The 20,212-nt window shown below is 40.2% G+C and overlaps 1 protein-coding gene across 2 annotated transcripts in view; it reads right to left on the reverse strand.

The window, feature by feature from the left end:
• Window positions 1-20,212, reverse strand: part of LOC133954751 (1-phosphatidylinositol 4,5-bisphosphate phosphodiesterase zeta-1-like) — a 57,117-nt gene that overhangs the window by 17,374 nt on the left and 19,531 nt on the right. Inside the window, exon 3 of one of the 2 annotated variants that reach the window (XM_062389232.1) lies at window positions 1,850-1,951. The exons of the other annotated variant lie outside the window; for it this stretch is intronic. The gene's annotated coding sequence lies outside the window, so the exon portion shown is untranslated. The remainder of the gene's footprint in view (window positions 1-1,849; window positions 1,952-20,212) is intronic. 2 annotated transcript variants of the gene reach the window in all.

Genomic DNA, 20,212 nt, shown 5'->3' on the forward strand with positions numbered 1-20,212 from the left:
TCTTAAAGTGTTCTTTTATTTAGAGGCTTTATATAAAGAAAATTTCAAAGGATTGCCTTGGAAATTTATCATGAGATTTAAAATGAGTTTCTCAGTCCAGAGTTTAATGATTAGCTCTGCAGAGGTTTACACAGTCAGCAATATGGCTCAGAGTGCAACCCTGATCAGATCCATATGTCAATATTTACTATATCATTACAGCTCAGCCAAGTCAATGGATCATGGTCAGAATTGTGACGTTTCCTCAAACCGTATAAACAGTGAGGTGCGGCGAAGGGTTCATCCTCCGCCAAAGGAGACGATGTGGTGCCACTTACTGATGGCGCCACCTATTGGTAACAGGAAATAAGCCTTGTTTTACAACTATCATTCAATATGTGCAACTGATAGCCTGGATCGTAATGAGCAATTAGCAGGCAAGGATCGACATTGCGTGATGGAGACAGGAAGTGAGGCATTTGGCCTTGCTGCAGTGCGCAGAACACATGCAACACGGAGACGTGCGCTTGTTCACTGATCACTCTCTCCACTAACCGCAACAGGCTTCAAATGCATGTACTCAGGCCCGTTAGTGCTACAACGTAGCCCTAGTCTTTAGATTGTTTCAAATCTTTCTGTTTCCTTTAGTTTGTAGCATGAAAACATCTTATAATTTTTCTGCAAAGCTTAATATAAGTTGAATTTAAAACATTTAAAGCACAATACACAAAAATAACCTTCACCATGGAATTTATGTTTATTTCTGTTTGTTTGTTTGTTTGCATTTGTCATGCAAAGTTACACAAAAAAAACACAACAAATTTCCATGAAACCCAGAGTAAGAATTTGCTTTGAGGTCGGGAAGAAACGATACAATTTTGGTGCGGATAGTGGTCAGAAGTCGGATCCAGGAACATTAGGAAATGCAGTGTGCAACATTTATATTGCTTTCTCAGAGAATAATTAAAAAAATATTGTTATTATAAATAATAAAAAATCAAGCTTATTTAGGGGACTGATATTTATGAGTTTGTCACATTTGGTTCAGATCCAATTAAAGATCCAGATCTAGTAAATTTAAATATGAGGACTGTTGAGCCTTGGCAAAGTTATGTGCTTTACTGAGTTCCTCTCTTTTTTGTATTGTCATGTTGAAGATATTAGACACAGCGCATCACTTTCACTCTATAAATAAACAGGAAATACTGAAAAGCATCATATGTGTGCATGAAACAAATCCAAGCATCTACTAGAATCTTTCTCCGCATGAGAGAGAATAAAGTCAGGACCTCTCCCTTTCTCTCATCCTCCACCCATCTCTCCCCTACACCCACTGCACCTCTTCTATCGAATGCAGCGTGGCCTGTGGAACTTTCTTATTTCAGTCCCTCTCTGATTCTTGTCATTCCTCTCAGACGGCGAGACAGAGGCGTCTGTGACTTTCTCTGGCTTTGTGTGTGTCTCTCATCCTCCATACCTTTCATCCCTCTGTTCTACATCCTGTCATAATTCTATCATATGCCTATAAGCCAGTGCTACCTGGGAACCCGGCAGTTGGACTCAACTGCTGCATCTGCCGCCTCAGTGTGAGTGAAAACAAGCAGCCAAGTGATCGTCATTAACCTATCATGTCAGTGGCAGAAACTGTAACTGAACCAAGAGATCCCTGTAAGGTGGTGCTCTGTATTTAAAAAAAACTAATAGTTGACCAGAAACATCATACATCTTCCACAAGATAAGATAAGCATCCTGAAATGCACTCTTACTAGGGAAGAGATTAGCTAAAAACAACAGCTACAATGTCAGTTAAACTGAAAGGTTGAGCATTAACATGAAAACATAAAAATACATCATGTAAACAACAGCCTACCTCAGATATGAATGCTCTCTGAGCCCTTGTAATGTGGATGTTGAGGAGGTAAACAGGAAATCAGCAGGTCATGAAAATAAGTAATCGTCTTCCAGCAGGGCTCTGAGGAAGTACACAAAATTGTTGCCATGGTAACAAACATTCTGTTTCTGGGGATGCTGTTTAGAAAAGGACACAACTGCTTTACGCATGACTCTGTCTGAAGTATGGTAGAGGAGGATTGGGTTTTCTACACAATTTTGGTTCCCCAGACATGAGCCACACTCATGATATGAAATATGAGATGAACAGAATATGTGAATAAATGATTTTTACCCTCATATTTCTGCGTCTGTGCCACAAATGCACTTTTTGAAAAGTATTTTTTTTTACCCATTGTCCAAACGTCCATTTTTACCAAGCTTTTTGTTACAAATAGGTGGAGTCTATAGGGTTGGCGGTGCCACCACAGTCACCATCCACTACGTCTCGACTCCTAAGGAATTTGTTGATGCCTTAACATTTTTATCAAACAACAAAAAATCAATTATTTCAAATGAGCTTTGTTCATTCATCGCTGCTCGTGTTGTGGTCACGCCAGATAAAAGCCGGATTCAGATAGGACTAATTGTGTTTGTGTTAATAGCTATTGGAAGTTATTTTGCTGTAATTTCTGGCTCTGGTGCATTTGCCACCAAGCTAAATCAATATGACCTATGTAACCACTACTTTAAATCTCCTAAACATCAATACGTTAGTATTGTCTTGAGCTTATTAGCAGCCTCAGAGAGATGCTTAGAGTTCTTATAATCTGCTATTACACTTAAATGCATTGTGCAATTGCCACCAGGTGAGAAGAGCACGTATGCACTCAGCCTGAAAAAATTAAAGAGTTATGGAAGTTTGCAACTGATCACAATAAATGAAATGCCCTATGTCGAACCGATCTGAATCTTCATCTGAAGCCCTGATATTCATGAACAGGGTAAATATATTTTCAAAAAATCGTGGCCATTATCCATCAGTTTCTATGTTGTTTAAAATGAACAATAGTTTTTTTAAGATTTTATTTGATGTATTATCATTCATCATCATAGTATTTAAACAACCAATTGTAGACGAATGAGTTCTTTGAGTGTTGCCAGAAGAAATTGCTTGTTATTTCCCACCACAGCATTCTAAATTGAGGCAGTGGCAGTCTGCTGTAAGTGCTCCTTTGTGAACTAAGCTGCTGTCAGGACGTCAAGCAGATAAACGCATGCAGTCTGGGAGCAGTGGAGACTCATTTCACTGGTACTAATGGTATGGAAAAAAGCTCACATCTTAAAAAATATCAAAGCCACAGTGGAAGAAATTGCGAGCACAGTATAAAAACTAATTTATGCCTAAGTCGGTGATGGTGAAAGGGAAAAAGTCCACTGGTTCTGTGTTGGCTTTTTTAGCAAGTTTGACAGCAACTTCCTCTCTGGTTATCGGAGTAAATCTGAATGTTATTGGTGTGGCGTGAATCACTGGTGCACAACAATAGTTATTGCCTAGTCATAGTCCAGCAGAGTCATTCCTGTCCACCAGGCTGTAATGGTTTGGCCTGGAGCCTGTCAGAGCCATTGGGCAAACAAGGTTGATGTGATAATTCCCAGGCAGCGAACATGAATCCCTGTATATGGCTCATGTCTCTGCCTCACTGCACCGCTCTCCCTCCACGGTTGGTTTGTTGGACTCAATTGGGAGCAGAGCGTACTTTTGTATGTAAGCTGTCAGTTTTTTGTTCCTGTGAGTCTGTGCATATTGTGAGGGTCGATGGTGGATAAAAGATCAGATGTCCAAACACGTGTTCGTGGAGATTCTACATTTCACATGGAGCTTGGATCCACCAGCACATTACTGCAGCGGCTGTGCTGCTCATTGTGCGATCCTCAGATCACTTTCCTTCGGATCACACTCTGATGATCAGAGATTGGGGTGTCTGTCTTAACTCAGATGTTAAGTTTGATCATGCAGTAAAGGCATAACTAAAACGGCCCTTCTTCAAATGCGTAAATGCTCCTTTATTAAATGTGACCTGAACTGTGACTGGGATAGGTGGGTGGGGAGCAGACCATCTTTCCTACTGACAGTGCGTATCCCAGCTGGATTTTCACCGGCTCATTGGGTATTCGTTCGCCCATTGGAGTTTTGAGTCAGGGAGAAGAGTGCCAGTGGTAATGCCTGGTATCAGGGGATAACTGGAAAACTGGAAAACTGTGAAACAACCAGAACTCTGACACAGACAAATACATTCATTCACTTGTCCACGGTCTTTCCCTAAACGTTAGTAGTTGGAGCATATTAAATAGAATTTCCATAGGTTGCACATTTTACGGATAAATATAATAAAACATTAAATTGTTATGCTAATTAAAATGTATCCAATCGACATTACCTTCCCTACAAATGTATTTTCAAGTTGCATATGAATGTAAGTGTTGGGAGACAGGACTGCAGAATGGTTGTTTATCAAAATAGGGAAGCACTTGTAAAATTGAAGGGATTAAATGGATATAACCCACACAAAATACACTTACACCCATCTTCCACACAGATGCTCATTGTCATCACACACACACACACACACACACACACACACAAAGTGCATGCTGGCAGAGTTTGTTACCAGCTGGTTGAGGAAGATAATAGTGATGGGCTCATTATTATGAATGAATGGCTTTATGTTCCGGATCTCTCTCCTCTTTCTTAAGTTTCCCAGTGGATCTTTGTCATCGGAAAAACCCAGACTTCCAAGAAATCCCTTTCAACAGCAAAACAGAGGAGTTTCTTTAATTTATCTTTAAAAAGTTTATACATAATTCAAAAATGGGGGGAAATGTTAAAAGACTGGGATCTTGTGTTTATGGAGTATAAAAATCAAAATGCATAGCTGCTTGATATTCTTGCTACTTCATTCTCGAGACATTGCTGTAGCCAGGAGCGAATGGCCATCTGTTTAGAGAAAATCTCCATCCAGCAGCGTTCATGTTGTGGAGGCATCAAAATCCTCCTTCTCTGACAGAGTGCGGAGTGAGGCGGACAGTTGGTTATTAGGAGAGATCCCTGCCAGGGGAAATCAGTGAGCCAAGCAGCGGGCAGAGATGTCCATTTGTTATTCAGCTCAGGACGGAGACAATCACACAGATATAGATCCAATCCTAAGGAATATGTGACACCGATGATAACTCGCATACAAGCACGTGAGATGCCGACATGCTGTGACAGGTCGTCCATATGCAGCTCAGGACACCGATGATAAATATTACACAACATAAATTTGACAAAAGAAAGACAAAAGCCTGAAATCTGGGGATTGGGTGGCTGCAGGTTGTTACCGCACATCTCAAATAGCACCACTTCTCTTTTTGACTGCTCACTTGGCTTTTCTTCTGGCAGGAGACATGGGGAAATGTTTTAAAGCTGACAGAGCTAACCTCTTTGTTATTGTGACATTTTTTTTTGAAAGACTCATAAGATACTTAAATAATGAATGGACCAACACTTAGTGTTAGCCGCTCTGAAGAGTGCAAATTTAATAACTGCTGTCAAAACCTTATTGCATTATTCGTAAAACTTTTGCTGACTGTTGTTTTAATTATCTCAGGTTGCAGCCGATTTGCAATGAGCCCCAGCAAATGACATATCCTCTTTCCGTCAGTGCCATCCCGACAGCCATGGGAGACTTTGAGCCTCACTGGCTGCAAAGAGCGATGTGAGGGAAGAGCCTCCCCCTGACCGGGGAAATGGACCGTTTAGCTTTCTGTTAAGGTTCACGTCTCCTCTTTACTTAGCATCAAAACTCTCTATTAGACAGCTTGTTCTAGATTGTAAATGCTGATATTGTTTGCGGTAAATCAATTAAATGTGTGTAACTTCAGGAGCTCAGTTTTGAAGCAGTGTGGGATCTTGGTCTTGTGGTCTCCACCACTATTCCATATTTTAATAAGTTTATTTGTTCGGTGAATCCCCAATATCCAAACAGATCAAGGCCCATTAGTGGTTTTATCTGTCTGATGGTATGATACGTAGCATGGTGCAGTTAATTTGCTAATGTTGCTGCTTTGGTCACTTTTATTTACTTCTGAAGATCCAGCTGAGGATCATAACACCAGACTGGAGTGCTGCTAGTAAATTCACTTGACAGGAGCTTTTTTAAGGGCCCAGAAACGGCAGATATTTATTGCCTATTTAAGGGCCTTTCTCGAGCCCCAGGCCCCAAAATCACTCAGGAATAAAGCCTACATACAGGTTTTATACTGTGAATATCTCCTTCAAGGTTCTCAGCTATTTTATTTTATCAAAATGAAATGAATATCTCTGGCCTCAGCATACTTTAATGATTTAATTATTGTTATATGGGCAATTCCACAGACATATGAATAATTTATCACGATATATGTGATTTGGTTATTATTTAATTTCTGTTAACAGATACTCTATCCTTCGTCTTGTTAAACTTAGCTTGCCGTCATTGGAGTTTTAGGAAAATAATTGTGTTGACTTGCAGAATCCTTAAGCAATACATCCTCTATGGAAGTGAAATGTTAACATATATAGTGAGGAAGTACACACATTTGAGTACAATGCTTGAGTGTGAGGAACATCAGCATTACAAAGGAAATATCATCCAGTAGCACAGCAGTGAGAGGAAAATCCAGACAATGGTGACTGTGTATCTTTATTTATCTCCTGTATATCTCACTGGTGTCGAGGGGATAATTAAATCACACCACCTGTGTCTGCATCCCTCTCAAGTGTCTGGGATTCATTATAATTATATCCATTTAATGCAGAAGTAAGGTACAGTTTATGTCTTTCAAATGACTCTCCCTCTCTCACTAAATCAGATATAATAATAATTACAATAATAATAATAATAATTATAATTATAATAATTATAATGTTAAAAATAAACAACTTTATTTCTATAGCACTTATGCAAACAAAAATGTGAACGAATAAAACAAAAAAATATGACGTTTCATCGTAACTAAAATTTTGAGGACTGCAAAGCAGCACTGGCCAGGCCCGAGCACATGCATTTTGAAGCGTTGCATGCGTTTTTGCCTGAAAAAAAAATCAAACTTTGACGCCACGCCACGGTAACACAGTGTGACGAAAAATCGATCTTTGAGTTAGTTGTATCTCCTTCTTGTTGTGATGACACTCATCTTAATTTGAAGTTGATCTGACGTAAGCCCTGGATAAAGTACCTCAAAGTAAAATTCTTCCAGAATACGTACATTTTCCCCACTTTCAAATTTTCTGCAAATTTTGGTAAGAATTTGAGCATGTTAAAGCCCACAAAAAGCCAATTAATTTGCCTGAATTTCAATAAGGCCTCACTGTCTGTCAGTGCCTGTTCAAAATAAAATAAAAAGGGGTTTAGCTTTTACAAAATTTAAAAAGGAATCCCCCAAATTGGTATACAGTAGCATTTTACATTCAACTACATTGGGGTTTTAAAACTAAAAAGAATAACGTCAGATGTAGTGGCGTAGTAGACACAATGGTCTGAGTCATAGTTGGGGGCTCCTCTGTAACATCTAAACAGGAATATGAATGGAATATTTTTCTAGCAACTCATGTAGACATCATAATCAAAATAATGTCTTGAAATTTAAATGAAAAAGTTAAGAGTCAGAATTTTGCTGTCTTTGTAAAAGTAGTAATTTCTTTCGTTTTTCTTTTTTACATAAACATAAAGCGATCTCTGATGAGGAATCCTACAATTTCGCTTGGCAGATTATGAATTTAAATTAAAACTACAAATTGGGAACAAGATGATTGATGTTTTTTCACAGCAGGTCTGACTAATGACATTAATGAAGGCGCTGGTTCACCCTTGTTAATCTGATTATTCAAATCTGTGCATATCCTACTGTCACACGCCAACATGTCCTCCATGTTGATCATGTTGCAATTGGTCCGTCAGTCAATTCACAGTGTGTACCCCCTGCTGTCCCACCCACAGGCACAGTAACGTCTGACTAAGTATGTAACTGCAAGCAGCTGCCTTCCTCTTTGTTGTTGTGGAAGCCGGTTATTGTTAATTCTGAGAAGAGAAAGGAATCGTCAATATATTTAAAATAATTTCACATATGACATGACAAAATTTGTACAAAAGTAAAGATCTAAATATTTGGACATTACTGAGGTAGGGGAGAGCACGGTAATGTGAGACATTTTTTACATTTGCTCCCCTCTGGGCGAGCTAAAATGATATATCATTAAAATTTACAAATTTTCCATTAATTCAGGATTTTTCCAAGTAAAGGAAATGATCAGAATGTCTTCAGGACAAAGGGCAGTGAAAATATGATTGTTTTTAAAAAAGTGGTCTTGTGTCTCACTTTACCCCAGCTACGGGAAAAAGTGATCCACTTACTTTTTCCACTTTAAAACTACCATAACAACACATGTTGTAATAGTTAAAATCCTGACAGCTAGATTGTCAACCACACATTCCAAAACTAATATCGGACTACTAAAAGAATCATGGGGATTGGTCAATTAAGCACATATATGATTATTTTGATTCATGTGATCTCTTGCACACCCTTGTTTACCTTCACATTGTTTCTCCGTCCAATTGGCAGGGACAGGGATATTGTTTTTCTCTGCGTATTCAAATAATGGTTCACGGCACTTAACTGGAGCAAGGCCAAGGAACTGGTCAACTAGTTGTTTCAAGTGTTTGGCAAGCTCCTCCTCCATCTCATCTGTGAATATTCTCTTTGCCTCAGCTGCTGCACCCCAGGCTACTGATTTTACTTTCCCTTTCTCTTTTTTCTTTATGAATCTGTTGAGGGTTGTCTTATCAATATTTCTATCCCTTCCAGCTTTTCTTAAGGACTTCTTTCCTTGCATGACCTCAGCGGCTGCACTCTCCATCTCTGCGAGGGGTGTTTGGCCCAAGGTTGTCTTCCTGGTGTAGTTTTTTGGCATGATGGCTTTTCTACAATGTTCATGACATTAATTACATATGTAATGTAATATTACACTAAAATAGGTTTAAGACTAAAATTAATATGTTCTTCATGTCTCACTCTACCCCACAGCCTTTGTCTCACTTTAACCCACAGCCACCATTTTAGAAAAAACAACATCTTTTAGCAATTCAGGCTAATCTTCAGCTAGCATCAATCACATGGTTTTATATGTTGGAAGTTCACCAACATGTATGATATACGTTTTTCTGCAGTTGATTAAGTTCAAAGCGAGAACATTTTCTTTTACATGCCAAAAAACACATTTTTGTGAAAAAACATTCTTACCACAGCATCAGCACCAAATTCTCCTTCATGGCAAGGGGGAATGGGAGGGGCTTTAAAACATGGTCACATGACCACAAATATGTTCCGTTGCCTAGATACAGGGGATGTCTCACATTACCCAATGTCTCGTGATGTGTTGAAGGTGCAGTCAAGTTTAACATTCTCTGCTGATATAGAATTGATTATTTGGGGTCTCAGTGTGAGAGCTGGTGGACAGATATGAGCTCCACCATCCAGGTTCCACTGATGCACTCTCAGGAGGTCACGCTAATTAATCAGTTGCTTGGCAACTTGTGGCAGGGACAGGATTTTGTTAATCACACGTTACGCTGAGGCAGGGACGGGAGGAAGTTGAGTCATGGTGCAGCTCACCAGCCCCCCCCCCCCCCCCCCCCCCCTGCCCGCTGCAAATATCTGGCAGCAAGCCTCTGTACTTAATGTTTTAAATATTCCGGTCTCATGCTCTGGATTTGAGCACAATGGCCTTGAGGATGTATCAACTCAAGTCCTATTGACAATTCATTTTTTTCTCAAACAGCATTGCTTCACCGGATCACACGCCACGCGCCCATAATGAAATGCATGAAAAAAACATTTACAGATCAAATAAATAGAAGCTTTGTGACTCGGTAAATGCTTCAGCTCGCATCCTCATTAATCCCTTGCATCATATTCAAACAAAGCTTCACTACAAAGTAGAGATTTACAGAGGGTATACCTCCACTAATTACCGAGCCGCGTCCTGTTTACCCTCACAAATCCTCAAGCAGCGTGCTCGTGACTGAAGGGAATGGGAACCATCCAGGGAGTCTTGTTGTCCCACATTTTGCACACTGTCACCTTGGCATCTGTTTGTCAAATAAAAGAAAGATAGTCTGAGCCCTTTGCATGACACTCCACCCGAACCAATCCAAACAATAGGCTGTTCCCCTCCTATTCTGGCATCCCTGTCTTCTCAGGAGACGACGGAGCGACATTGACAGTGAGCCTGTCGGGTGAATTTCTTGTGTCTAAATGATACATGGAATTTAGGAGATTTATTCTTTTAACACTATCTAAAATTACATTTATTTTAATGTGCCTCCTCCTTCTCTGTCTCCGTTTACATCCATGCACACAGAGCCACTTGACTTCTGAAAGAGGACATCATACTCAGCGTGGATGGAGCTCTGAGTGCTGCAGTCTGTCTCTGTGAGCTGCGAGGAACTCATTCATAATAGCTCACTAAATAAATCAGGAATCCATTAATTGCATTTCACAACAGTCATGATCTGCAAATTAGGAATCGAGGGACTCATTTTGTCTACCATGCTGTAATTGCAAGGCAGGCACGAATGCAATTAGTCCAATCCTGAGTCTCTGCTAGGTTCTGCTCTTTCTGTCATTTGCCCCTATGTTTTGTTTTGACATTGGCCAAAGGAGGCAAGAGGAAGTGCATAGCACAGTGTCTTTTATCATTAACATTTTATTGGAGCAGTAAGCAACTGCTGAAAACTATTTTCCAGAAGGGAAAGACTGGATATCATAAGCAAATTCCTAAATGATAAGCTGTGTCTCATTTCAGGGGCTACATTTGAAGAATGGTTTTACCACAGCAGCGCAACTATATTGTCCCATTTTGAAGGCTCCTTCAAATGTGGTAATAAACCGGTTCTTCCATCCACAAGAAATTAAGTCTATAATTGGTGGATCATTCCTGGCCCAACCCTGTCCCAGGATTCACTGGGAATCGGTGACAAAACCTTTTTCAAAGAGGATATGGTGGCGGCACGCAACGAGACAGCATCACGCTTCCACTCAACCAAACAGCTAAAAACCAAAAGGCATTAAAACGTTCATGTTGTGTCCAACTTCAACTCTGTTGCTATAGGCAACAGCAAAAAGAAAGTGCAGGACGAGCTGGTGACACCACTCACGAAGGAGGCAGGCCCTGAATTGAAAAAACATAGTCCATTCAAGAAATCGAGGAGAGGAGAGGAATGTTCATGGTCATCCATCCATCCATCCATCCCTCTATCCATCCGTCAATCCGTCCGTCTGTTAGGGTTTGCTTGGTCTTTATTTATGCAAACTTTCTGCTGAGCAAAGCAACCGCAGTGAACATGAGCCGCCCAGGCCTGATTAATTGTCAGCCTGCAATAAGAGGAGTGAGAGCAGTAAAGGGAGGAGGTTTGGAGATAGGTAGGAAAAGGGATAGCAGGGGGGCTAGCCGTCCATGCACGCAGGGACACGTCCTGCCTGAAAAAGGAAACAGTCCTCTGACTGAATCACTGTGTTTCATATACATTTCTGGTATGTGGACCCAATGCATACCTGTTCTTGTGTGTCCTGTTTCTGCCTGGGTAAACCACAGGTATTCAAGCTTTTTGTCTTTGTCCAATAGATTCTTTGTTCTGCAGCTCAGCACTTACCCCCAACCTGACATCCCTCCCATGCTCTCCTATCCCTGCAGGAGGTCAGATGTGTGACAACTCGTCATCCAAGATGAATTTGAGATAAGTGAGGAATCAATACTTATTGATTAGAGAAGCTGCCACAATAAACTCTTCCCTTTGCCTGCCTGCTCTGCCTCAGCATCCCAGTGTAGGAAGCAAATGGTGCCCAATGGTTTCCTCCATTCGGGACGTGTTTAGTGGCCCAGACACAACCTCTCTGCAGGACTCAGCTGTGTCCGACTGCCTCTCCAACAGACAGACAAATTTAGATTCACGTGCAGACAGACTGTGGAACACTGTCATGGGAAGAGATGTCAAGGAATAAAAGTCTTGTTACTTTGAGGAATATTTTGAAATTTAATTTATTTTAATTCAAATGCTGTTTTCGTTAACGCTGAGTTTTTTCATTATGGTGAGTGAGTGCAAACCATTCTTTACATTTATATGTGATGTGCACTCAATGCCTGAGAATTTATGTGCTATACCTTTATGCTTACTGGACCTCAACAAGGGAGGAAATGAGCTCAGATTTCCCACAATCCATCACTCCTACCCATCGATTCAGTGCTAATTTACTCCCCCAGTCGTTTCACTGGTGCTGACACTGGTCATCTTGTCACATGCGTTTATATAGTATTTCTTCATTTGAACTTTAAAATAATTGAGGAGCAGGTATAATTAATAAAGATAATAGGAAAAACAATCATTTAAAACAATATACAGTAGACAGAGTTAAGCTCCACATTAAAGCTAGGGTTGGTAATCCTGGAAAAGTAAGTAAAACACTAGGCTACACTTTGAAAAAAATATGCAGCCGGGTCACATCCCACCCCTTCCATCGGCCCTGTCATCAAAACAAAGGACTGCACACTTCTAGATGACTTTTCTATGACTTGCTCGCTAACTTCTGGCTATAATCTCTGCTTCATCTGTGAATGTCTCTCAAGCTGAGCAATAAGAGAACGACAGACAAGCACGGCAGCCAATCATTAAATTCAGACCGATTTATATGATTTGTTGTGTTTATTGCAGTCCTGCGAGGGCCACAGACACAAACAAATATATTTCTTGATGGTTATCAGGGTTTGAAGATGATTTCAGCCAATAAGCTTAAAAGTGTTTTAGAAAAACTGACCAACCTTACCTTTAACTACTTGTAAAACAAGTAAAATCAGAAGCAAAAGGTATGGGATTAAATTACAGCAGGTCATGAATCCTCATGTTCTCATGTTGTCGAGAGAAGCTTTCCCATAAGGGCCTTATAAATAAACAAGGTTGAATGATGCATATTGTTGTGTTTGGTGTAATTTGGAGCTTTCTATTCAATACTCCAAAAACAAACTCAATACACCTGAGTAGATGGGGGGGGTGGTTTCAGTCACTGACTCACCACAATGTCTAAGGTTCAGTATGTCACACAAGCAGAATAAATACAAACCCAGTTTTTTTGTGCACCAGGAGAGGGGAGACACTCAGAAACATATTCATTTAATTATTTTCTAAGTCTATAATCAGTAGGTTGGTCTGAAATGTTGATACATTTAGATAATTTAAAGATTTGACAAAAAAAATGACATTCAAAATAAAACAATGAAACTGGATAAGGCCCATTTAATCAAATCCACTCTAGAAGTTAATATGTTCTTTCTTGGCCCATACACCACCATTTCAAGACAATTGCTTCAGTTCTTTTTGCGTATAACTGCTCAGAACTGTGCCTGCAAATGACAGGAAAACATTTATACATCCCATTTCAAATGCTTACATTTCCCATCAAAGCCATTTTCACAGCACTGCCCTGTGTGAGAGTTTTACCAATGACTCTGTGACTTCTGATGCAGAAAGTCCTTGTTTTTTGGGGGTTGTTTTATTAGCACCCTATAAACTGGCAGCCTTGTGAGGTCTCTGAAGACAGATCATTTGTTGCAGAACATGTCAACATGACATGAAGGGTTGTGTAAAGCTGTCAGGTTTTTCAGAATTACCAGAGCAAATTCCTGGTAGGTGTAAACCTTCTTGGCAATAAATACTTTCTGATTCTGATTCTGATTCTGAGGTTTCTAACTGCAAACTTCGTAAATCCTGGCCAGATCCATCTTTTGGGGGAGTTAATACAAAGAGTGTCGTCATTATACAAACAAATAAACAAGGCAGAGCTCATTTACACAGAGCCGAAGGATGCTGGTTGGGATATGAACAAAAAAGTGTTTTTTGATATGACAGTGGTTGCATTCTGCTTTAGTCAATGTAACTCGCTCATTTTTCATTTTGAACTGCATACACTCCACTGAAGAGCAGCACACACACATTCACTTAAGAATCCAAACTCAGGAGCCATTTATAAAGACAAACAGCCGAGTGACTTCCTGTGTGTGAACAAACTCCCCTAAAAGGACAACACCACACAACCAAACAACTTTTCAGGTCATACAAATAAGTACGTGACACAAGCAGTGACCTTAGTTTGATCGTGATGTTTGCGCAGATCTCACCGTTTATGTGCGACCTTGAGTTTGAAAAGCTCCAGGCCCCAAAAATAGCCTCAGAGATGAACAGATGTTCATACATAAATATGTGAGCTGGGATGTCAAAGGCCGGGTCACATGTTTTTTAAACGTGAATACTTACTTTGGAGGTTATACTCCAACTCAACATAAATAATACTGTGGTCCGTTTTCTTTAAAGGTCACTGCCCAGAGAACTGTTGTTTATTACCTCTTGTATCCATCTTGTTTGATTGGTAGTTAGCAGGATTACGCAAAAAACTACGCAACTGATTTCCTTGACATTTTCTTCTGAGGTGGGACATGACTCAGGGATGAGTCAACAAAATTTTGGTGCAGATGCAGTTTATAGGGGGAAGATTTTTTACTTTCATTAACATTGGGAGATAGGGCATTTTTCTACATTTTTTCTGATCCCTCACAATAATTCCTGAATCTTGAAGTATTATGGCCATGTTGGAGAAAACTTAATTTTGAGCTTCGTATCATTTAGAAGGGTAATATGAGGGTATAGGTTTCGCAAATAGCTAAATACTTCTCCCTCAGTCTTTTGTCTCATCAGCATTCCCAAGTATCAGTACTTTAAAAAGACTGAGCAAGTAACTGAAGAAAGAATCAAACGTTGTCTCTTTTCTTTAAATATGTGCGCTTTAAGAGACTTCATAGTTTCATCATAAAAAATCGATTTCTTCTCTCATGCCTTTATATTTATAATATTCTGACTTTATTCTTGAATTTTTTTTTTTCCTCAGCATGGCCCTAATACTCATTGTATTTTACTGATTCAACATACACAACTATTTTGTGTCCTTTCCTGCACACAGTTTGCACATATTATTTATTCTGTGCCCAGTAAATCACATTCATTAAGAAATGTGCGCAACCTATTGTCATTTATGAGAAAATATATCAGCTCTTTATTAACTATCTTTGAATCAGACAGTAGGGGCTGATAATCAGAGAGGTTGACTTTGTTGTCAAGAATCATCATTTGGAAATATCAGCGTTGTCCTGGAGGAGTACTTGCCATCCGCCTTCAAGAGTTATTCCTGGACTGGAGCCTTTCTCACTGTCGCTCACATGACCCTTAATGCCCTGGGAGGACGCTCATGACCTGTTTGTCACATTGCTCTGCTTTCCCATCAGACACAGGATATGAGCGTCAACAGGGGACGACTGCATGCTGTGACATCACGAATGTTGGGAGATGCGCTTTTCTACATTTCTGTTTCTAAGAGAATAATTTGTGGATAATTAGGCAGGTTTAGGGGGCCTTCATTTATAATTGTGTTAAATTTGGCGCAGATCCAAATAAAAATCCAGATCTAGTGAAAATGAAATGTGGTTTTATCTGAGGACACTGAACAGAAAAAAATGCAGCACATTTATTGGGACTGATATTGATGAGTGTGTTAAACGTGGTGCAGCTTGAGCCTGTTGGGCCTTGGGGGAGGGATCTGCTCCATTGATTGCCATTTCAGAATGTTAATCACCTCAGACATTTAAGATGTCGGCAGTGGAACGCGGCCTCGTCCTCTCCCACAAATCAAGACAATCACGCTTTTGCATCACTTTCCACCAGCGCTTCCTCCAAGAGCAAATCTGTAGTGTGCAACTCGGGCATAAACACGCTGCAGGGCGAAGGCGACTGCTTGTACTCATCATGATGAAACCAGGGATTTGTGATGTCAACACATGCAAACGACTTCATGAGCGCTGAATCACACCCATGTCAGGTTGTCTGCAAATGAAATCAAATCGATCGATGTTAAGTAGTTCTTCATCCTAATTGATAATCTTCTCTGTTACTTAAGCAGCATGATGGGATCTTCGGAGTAATGATGCCAGCTGGAATCAGCAGAGAATCCACTTGTGTCCAGTGCTTTTACAGTAGCCATTTATAATGATGCACAGGGAGCAGGAGGGAGACATGTTACTTTTATGATGTATACAAAAAGGTTCTTATCTAAACCAACGACGCCTCAAGACAATTATGATGATGATGTTAGTTAAGATATTTAACGGTCTCATTAATCTTGAGCGATACAGACGTATGATTCCTACCTGCTTCCGCTGTTGGTCTTACAGCATGGCTATGACTCCTAAACTCAAGTTGCTTTAAGACATGAAATGAACTCTGGATATTCGCATGAAGTTATGTGGATTGGTTGTGTAGGAGAACAAAAAGCACAGAATAAGATTTCCTGCCAGCAAAAGTCAACTTAAATAACCTCAGAGTGGGCCCATGTGAAATTCTCAGAGAGATTGAGCGTGTTGATGATGTTTCAGACACGTGAGAGACCCAAGACGGGAATAATACAAACATCTCAGGATGAGAAAAATGTGTCACACACAAGACATTGAGATTTAAGAGCTTTTGGGGAAACGGGCCAGCGCCGCGGTCGATGTGGTGTAAACTGAAATAAGTGATTTCTGCAGGGGAATTAAAATGTGATGTCCTGCCTCCGGCATGCTCTACCCAAACACCACTCCTCATCTGAACCTTCTGGAGATTTTCCTGTTGTTGCTGTGTTCTTCATGTGTGAAAGACAAACTCTGGAGACGGTCAGGCCCCCATTGTTCGGCCGTTTTCTAGAGTTGATGTCTGAAAACAGTTTCAGTCCGTGGAAAGAAACTTTTGAATATATCAGCAACACCAAACTATTAAATTGAACACAAGACCAGCTCTGTTTTTTTTTACTTCACATTGTAAAAAAGACCCGGTAGGTCTGGGGAAAATAACTTATTTTATCCCCCAGCAGAGACGCAATGCATTTCCTCTAACAGTTACAACGGACCACTTCCACAGTCCTCTAATTACAAAATAGACTACCCACTCATTCAGTCTTAATGACACATATCAGTAGTGGAAAATCTCATAAAACCTGGAAAGAAAACATTTGGACTGCACCCAAGAAGACTGTGGATCCAGTGAGGTCATGACTGTGGTGAACAGAGAGCCATTTGTGGGTTGAGTTTTTTGAGACTGTGAGTAACAGTGATTCACGGAAGCAAGTTTAATGATTCAGAAGTGAACTGTGAGAACTACACCTCCTTTCCTGACTCTTTGTTTCTCCCTCACATACTTTCAAAGCTTAGTGACCCATATTTTCATCATCTGCATTGCTCGTGCTGCATGCTTCTGCAGCTACAACTGCATTTTTCCCAATCTTGCCAACTATCCTGACTGCTGACTTGACTTGGCTCTAATAGCTGCACTGGTTTGTGGGTTGTGCATGCCAGTCAAATGGTACAGCGTGTTACAATCGTAGAAGCACAGATGACATCCTATTCACATCATTAAGCAATGTGTAAGGAATGGAATAAACATGCACTTCCATAGGAGGTTATAGCGCCTTGTAAGCAGTTGTTTTTTTTAAGATAGATTGTACCGTTCATGTGAGCTGAATATGATTTGTTATTGATCGCATAATAACAAATTGACCCTCAATAGTAGTTGGTGATCCAACAATCCATCTAATGATTCAATAAACATCTGTCTCTCGGTCTCTCTCTCCTGACGTTGTCCAGATGGGCTGAAAGTGAGAACGCAAATGTCCAACTTTGTTGCTGCAGGCATTGTCTTGAGTTTATTTTGTCAACCCCTTTGTTAAAACTCAAGGTGTTGTTTGAATAACACCATGTGAGACAGCAGGAGATTCTCCAGAGGATTCATAGCGAGAGGGTGGACCCATCAATGGCAAACCTGAAAGAAACAAAAAGTATGCAAATATTTTCGAATGAAAAAGACGTGCCATACATGTAGAAGACACAGGTGAGGATTTTGGGGGATATGGGCTGATACAGTTGTCGATGCGCTGCAAACAGAAACAGGTGATCTCCACAAAGGATTTTGTATGTTATGTCCCGCCTGTGCTGTGCCAGCCTTCATCTGAACATTCTGGAGATATCTGTATTGTTATGAATGCATCTGACCAGAGAATCATCTGCTGGGTTGTTCATGTGTGAAGGTCACTTTTATAGTCACTTTTATAGTTTCATGAAGAAAGCAGCAACAGATGTATTCACACAGGCCAAACAAACAGCCCTTCCAAACAGGCAGGTTTAGAATGGGCACTGCCCACATATAATAGAATCCCCATATTTACAAGAATACATTTCAAAGCACAGTGCTCAGGGTGGAGATGTCTCTATCTGCGCAGGCCTTTGATGCCAGCAGATGAGAGGTGTGCACAGATGCCGAGTGGGTCCCGTCTAAAGATTAGAGCCTCCCCCCCGCCAAAACCTTTTACCTAGAAATGACAAGCACAAGGCTGCTGCTGAGCTGGCACCAGAACAAAGGCCTCCAACAGCTGCTTGATAATGTGCAACCATTAATTACATTCTGATGCCTCAAGTCTGGCCTGTGTCACTGAGCAGAGAAGCCTCGTCTTGCTGAGGGTAGAGCAATTATGTAAGAATATGTTGAACAATGTTAAGCAGACACAAAACGGTTCGTACTTAATAGTAAATCTCTCTCTTGCACTTCTTCATTTTCAGACCCTGAGTCTCCTCCGGGACAAGAATTCATATTTTGTGAGTTGCATAGCTGATTGCAATGTGTTGTCGGGCTCACCTTGTTCTTTTATTCTGTCTATAACAAGGAAGAGGCCTTGTGTTTACAAGAAAAGAAGAATGTTAAAGTATTTCAGCTCCTTCAAAAAGTCTATTGCCTCAAATATTGTATTCGTATAAATTATGAAGTGTGCCTCAGATAAAAAAATTACGCATTTAGTGGCTCCCAGAGAAATCTGTTCCTAACAAAATGAATAAACAATTAACTGGAGCAAATCTGCAGCGGTCAAGGACTTAATGGCTCCGCAGCTGTTTGGCTTGTTCTCTGTTTATTTCCAGTCTCTCACTCTACAATAGAGGCTGTAGAGAAAGATTTAAGGACAATACCAGCAATAACGTTTCATGTCACTTTCATTCAGGGCTCCAACTTTAGCTCAATGCATTTGTTTGCCTGGCTGCAGATGAAATGCTATAGTTGCAGTTGACAAATGTCTCTCCCAGCTTAAAGATGAATTACAGGAACTGACCCACAAGTCTGGCCTTTCTGTTATAATGTCAGACCTTGGAAATACAATAACAATATTAGTCCATGGCTAGGTGTGAAATGCTCACTCATTGCAGTAACTCAGGGTCTGGTGAAAACTTCAATTAAATGGAAACTGAATTCAACTGAGTTACTGCAGATTCTCTTTGACTAATATGCCTATTAATCCAAAACTTTGTGAGTCAGATATCATTTTAATAAGAAGCAGGTATGACATTCAAATCTAAAATATAAAGGTAGGAAATGGCCAGAGTTGCTTGCTGGAAAAAATTAGAAGCTTGGAGCATAGCTGTCAGTACCTCCCACACTGTTCAACCCTGGTATTAACTATCAGTTATGGAGTGATCCATCACAAGTAGTCAGCGCTACGTTCTGGTCTGAAAGCAACCAAACGCATCCAGAATGCATTCTGAGATCCGATCACTCAAAACTTCCTCACAGCAGCGTACATTTATTCTTTCAGTCCATCCTGACTCACCTCACTTGCTTTTTCATTCTCTTTATATCTCTCTCGCTCCAGATGCAGAAGCACACACAAACATTGTCATTGGACACATTTGTATCCTCAATCTAACTAAAAACAACATAATTTGGTCTTCACAAACAGAAACTACGTACAACATATTCAGGATGCATTTAAATGCCTGTGAACAGATGTAATTTGCCCCGTCCACTTGTGAGTAAATCTCACAGGACGGATGTTAATACCAGGTCTGAACAGGTAAACCAGAATAAACAGTTGATATCAGGTTCTAATCCAATCTTTTCCAGACTAACAGGTTTCATGGATTTTCTGCAAGACATCAAAAAGCTGGGGCTCTGGCAAATAGGACATTGCATGTATTTTCCTAATACGATACTTGAAATGTTTATTTTTCTTATTTTTAAACCATCTACAAGTTCAATTTTGAAGGTTAGGATGTGGATTGTCTTTAGCTAGGCATTATGCAGCAGAGCCTCTGCACCGCATCTCAAATCAATATGAGGTTAATCAAAAGGGCACACCAAGCTCAACATTGCTGAATGTTGTTATTTTATTTCCTCTCAGAGACCACTGTTTTAATTACCCGAGGGAAAAACCA

The sequence above is a fragment of the Platichthys flesus genome, chromosome 6 (assembly GCF_949316205.1).
Source record: "Platichthys flesus chromosome 6, fPlaFle2.1, whole genome shotgun sequence".
NCBI classification, from domain to species: Eukaryota; Metazoa; Chordata; class Actinopteri; order Pleuronectiformes; family Pleuronectidae; genus Platichthys; species Platichthys flesus.